Source organism: Pundamilia nyererei, unplaced genomic scaffold (genome assembly GCF_000239375.1).
Source record: "Pundamilia nyererei isolate P.nyererei 1_Seehausen unplaced genomic scaffold, PunNye1.0 scaffold00089, whole genome shotgun sequence".
In the NCBI taxonomy this organism is placed as follows: Eukaryota; Metazoa; Chordata; class Actinopteri; order Cichliformes; family Cichlidae; genus Pundamilia; species Pundamilia nyererei.
In genome coordinates, this window is record NW_005187490.1 from 1,926,454 (window position 1) to 1,931,675 (window position 5,222).

Here is a 5,222-nt window from a genome sequence, read left to right on the forward strand (position 1 = left end):
AGATCCGAGCTGCACGCCGCAGTGTCCAGCCAATCTGAGCCATGAGCTTCCGAAATACAAGCAGTATATTAAATGCCCGACCAGAGAGGAGAGGACATTGGACCACTGATACAGCACGATCAGCGGGGCCTATCAGATTAGAGCGCACTGATGCAGTGTGTTGCAGTCTGTTCCTGTTCTGAAGGCTGAGGGAGTGGAACCAGCAGGTGAGAGAGAAGGTCATGATGCTTTCCAGGAAGGCATAGTAAAAAGTCATCATGATGGGTGTGCTGACTCCAAAGGAGTTGAGTTTCCTAAGGAGGTATAGTCGTTGGTGGCACCTCCTGAGAATCTTCTCTGTGTTGGCAGAGAATTTCAGGAGGTTGTCAAAGATGGTTCCCAGGTATTTGTACTCCTCAACTACCTCCACTGGCTTCCCATGGATGGTGGTGGTGACTGAAGCAGCCAGATCCCTCTGCCTATACCGGAGAAGATCACCACCATCTCTTTGGTTTTGCTCACATTCAGTTCAAGTTTGGAGCTGTCACCACTCTACAAACTCCTGCAGAGCGGGCCCGTGGTGTTGTGAGGGGCCTGACAGCAGTGACAGGAGTCGTCAGCATATTTCATCAGCATATTTCTCAGTCATCCAGGTCATTGTGGTTTAAGGAGCTTGGAAAGAAAAAAAGCGTATGGACTTAAGTCTTTAACACTTAAGACTTTAAGTTGCTTGAAGACGTCTCACCTCTCATCCAAGAAGCTTCTTCAGTTCTAGCATCACATGGTGGAGAGTCCCAGATTTAAGACCTGTGGGAGTATCCCCCCAAGAGGGACATGGACCCCCTATTGATCCTCTACCTCTACCTAATCACACGAGCCAAAATGTGAATAGATGATCTATAATCCAGATCATTATAGATCTGGATAAATAGATCTATAAACCTATATATTCTATATAACCTATGTAGCATAATATGTATGCGTTATATATTAATATATAACGCATATCAATATATAATATGCGTTATATATTGATTTCATAAATCAATTATAGTTCATAAACTGCTACGTCAGCAGCATTTTAAAGTCACCGATGGCCCAGATTTGAACTGCTTTTCCAGAGTATCAAGAGTCAAAAGAGAAACTAAGAGTGTTCTCATGTGTGTACTTTGTTCTACCAAATCTAATCAGTTGAGTTTATAAAGTCAGTGAACTTTTCTGTTGTTTCAGCATTTCACCTAGAATGTGGCGATAAGTAGCTAATTTGTCTGATATGAAATATTATCTTATGAAACAGTTAAGGTTGTTGTCAATTTGTGTAAATCTAAAGGGTCTAACTCATGATTTTGCGTTTTTAACTCAGTGTTTTTTGTTTGTGAACTTTTGAATCTTGGTTAATCATTGTTGTAGTATTCCTAGAGTGAATTATGTTTCCTAGTTTAGTTTTCTTACATTTATGTGTTTTCTGATTATTGGGCTTATCTCTGTGGTTTTGGTTTAGTTCCCTTAGTGTTTCCTGATTTATTTTCACAGCACCTTGTTTCATGTGCATCATATTTAGTTTTGCTTCCTCTGTTCCATTGGTCAGATTTGTTCCAGCTCCGTTTCCACCTGTTACCCATCCTCTCATTATCCTGTGTATTTAAGTCATCAGTCTTTCTCTGTTTCCTGTCACGTCATTGTCATCTGGCTTTGTATGCATGCTCCTTGTGCCTTAATGTTCCCTAGTATGTCCAAGTTACCATGTTTCTGAGTTTCAGATCATGCCAAGGTGTTAAGTTTGGGAGTTTCAACTGTCAATAACGATGCCGTTTAAGTTTAGCAGCTGAGCAGCAGATTACGTTTAATTATGCCATCACTCTTTTTTCCTGCCCTGGACCTGGAAATCACAGGGACACATCGCACATCAATGCCTGTCTGTTGTGGCACCTCAAGTATTTCTTGCACAATTTCCTTTAAGCCTTTAGTCTAATAAGTTTCTATATTTATTTACAAAGCTTAATAGTGTTTGCAAAAAGACTAGCAAGAACAATGGCAGGTGGTTAGATCTATGGTTATTAGTAAAATAACTATTCAATGTTTCAATAAAGAAAAACGTGAATAAAATAGTGTGCCTGTTATATGAGTCATCATGAAAATTCAGAGCCAACACGGTGCGTCTCTGAACAAATGCATTTTTTATAACTCATCTGTTTTGATGAACAAATACAAAACTTTATCCTTGCAAGAATTAATCGATAACACTCCACCCAAGAAAGCAATGGGCATTGTCAAGGGGGTTATCGCACTTTTTATATAGGGTCTATGGTATTCACACAGCATCAAATCCAAGTAAACGAAAAGCTACCACTACACACAGCATCATACTGGTTATATGTGTCTGAGGTGGGAGCAAGAAAGTAAAAACAGGAAGAAAACACTTTGCAATCTAAGAGTGGAGTGACAGGAAACATGCTGCATTGCTTTACACTGAACGAAGAAAAAAGCAGAGCACAGGGTTAATACCAAGCATGGACTTAAAAGGTAGCGTGTGTCAGAAGGTCAATTGTCTTCCCGATACAGCACTTGTTTTGGTTTCAGTGGTTCTGGACCACACCACAGTGAAATTACAATTCCACTGCAACTTGTTGTGCAGCACCAAATTCTCCTTTTTTTTTTTGAAAGATTTTCAAAGCACCACATCCACATCTGTGATAGAATTTTTCAACACAAGAACAAAACAATATAATGTAATAATTTTAAAAAAGGAATCTCTTGGAGAAATGACTCACAAAGAGTAAAGTCACAAAGCAAACTGTTCATTTCATTGTCTTTATTCATATATAAACTGCTTACTTTAAATACAGACTGAGTGATCAAAAATTGAACAAATGTATTTTTGGTGACTTGTGAATTTCCATATGAAGAGTCAAAAAGCTTCTGTGTTGCCGTGGGAGGAACACTAGCCATCTCCAAAGGTCTCTGTTGGATGTGGATGTGGATGGATGACAGGACAATAGAAAAAAAATCAAAGACAAGATGGTCAGAATAGCAAAGATGATGTGAAACAAAGAGTAACATGTAACACATACACTATCTGGGCCTGTAGTTATCAACCACCTCTGAAGTTGAAATGGGACTAAAAATACTATAAGCTCAGATATTTATGAGTCATGCTACGACCACTCCCCACAGGGAGCTCTCATTTGAAAGAAAATGATGTTACTGTTTTACAATTTTCAGAGCAATAAGATGAAATTAATGACAATGTCTAGTAGGTTTTCCTCTGTGGTGCCAGTATGAAATCACATCTGAAATAATGGAGGCCCCGTTCCCTGATAATGACCTTGGAAGTTAAGAGCATATTTTATTCTTGGGCACTTCTATGAAAACTCATAAAAACCTGCATGTTTCTCAAGGCAGCAATTACGTGCAAGTGCATAGAAATGCTAGAGGCATCTTAATGTTGGATCTGCAAAAAGAAATGTCATGTGTCATTTGACATGATCACAAGATGGCGGGCGTGATCACAGCAGGATTGGCGTCCTCGCGGTGGTGCGGTGATGTTTGGTGTTAAAACTCCAAACAATTTCAATTATAGACCTTGTTTGGGCAAATAAATAAACTAAGGTTGACATTTATAAGAGACGAAATGGCAAAGATGAAGAAAGTTGAAGAAGATCTGGAAGAGATTAAACATTCACTTAACTCGCTGACGTCAGAAATTGGAAAAGTAAATAAGCAACAAAGAATATTAATGTCGATGATGGACCAAATCAAAGAACTAAAAAACCTGATTAAGGCGAAAGACAAGACAATCCAGTTTTTGGAAAGGAAGGTGGACGATCTAGAACAGCAGGCTCGACTTGAGGAAGTGATTATTACGGGTCTGGAAACTAAACACAGGAGTTATGCGAGAGTCACCGAGTCTGGGAGAAGACGTGCCCCCGATGGAGGAGCTACAGTCGTTGGAACGGCAGGTTGTGGAATTCTTTTCGAATAAAAAACTTCCCCTGCATAGTAATAATATATCTGCATGCTATGCCCTTCCTAGAAGGCACACTAATGCTCCTCCAGCAATTGTAGTGAGATTTGTAAACCGTAAACACAAAGTTGATTTGCTGAGGCGGTCCAGCCTTTTGAGAGGAAGCAGAGTATATTTGAATGAACATCTTACAAAAAGAAATGCAGATATTGCTAGACAAGCTCACATTTTACGGAAGGAGAAAAAGATTCAAGCAACCTGGACCAGGAACTGTAAGGTGATGATCAAACTAAATGGAACGCCAGAAGAAGCCAAGGTTATAACGATTAAGGATCTTGAGGAATTGGACATTTATACGAGATAACATTATCAAGATAGGCAAACGGCTACGACCAATCATGGCTATGAGCCTAAAAACAATTAGTTCATCCTTTACAAGAACAGATGCTACCTCGGGTGGAAAAGGACAAAAGGAAATTGTAAATTGTACATAGAGATCAACGGACTTTAAAATTTGTCGATAAATGAATGTGCGATTGCTAAGGATCCCTTTCTTTTTTTCTTTTTTTTTGAGGGTAATAGATAGTTTTAGAATAATTATGCATAATGCTTGACGACTCAGATCATAAATCATATGATTTTTAAGTAGGTATTGACCCTGAAAGGAATGTGCTTAATACAATTAATGTCACATGTGAATATTATACAGAGGAGCAATTCAGGGATAAGGTTGAAATAGTTAATACATTTTCTTTAACTCATATTAATTGCAGAAGTCTTTATAGAAGTTTTGCTTCGATTAAAGATTTCCTGTATAGTTTGAGAGGCAGGTTTCAAATAATTGCTCTGTCTGAAACATGGTTAGATGAGAAGAGGGGTTGTCATTTCTGTATCGAAGGGTACGATTTATACTTTGTAAATAGAATTAAGAAAAAGGCAGGAGGAGTGGCACTTTTTCTTAATTGTGATTTGAAATGTAAAAAAGTTGAATGTATGTCTGTGGCTATAGACGATTTAAAGGAATCTGTGACAGTGGAATTGGATATAGAAAGAAGAAGTAATATAACTGTAACGTGTATATATAGGAAACTGGGGTCACAGATTGAGTTATTTACAGAGGCAGTAGAAGACTTATTGAGTAAAGCTAAGGGAAATAAGACTTTATGTTTGTGTGGTGATTAGAATATTGATCTTTGTAAAGAGGCAAAGGCTGCGTTAGATTTTTTTGAATTATTACTTGGTAAAGGATTTTATCCTTTAATTATAAAGCCGAGTAGAA

The 5,222-nt window shown here is 38.3% G+C and overlaps 1 protein-coding gene across 2 annotated transcripts in view; it reads right to left on the minus strand.

The window, feature by feature from the left end:
- Window positions 1–2,755: 2,755 nt before the first annotated feature.
- Window positions 2,756–5,222, minus strand: part of myo18b (myosin XVIIIB) — a 71,921-nt gene continuing 69,454 nt past the window's right edge. For both annotated transcript variants that reach the window (XM_005739127.2, XM_005739128.2), the window contains one exon: window positions 2,756–2,940. The gene's annotated coding sequence lies outside the window, so the exon portion shown is untranslated. The remainder of the gene's footprint in view (window positions 2,941–5,222) is intronic.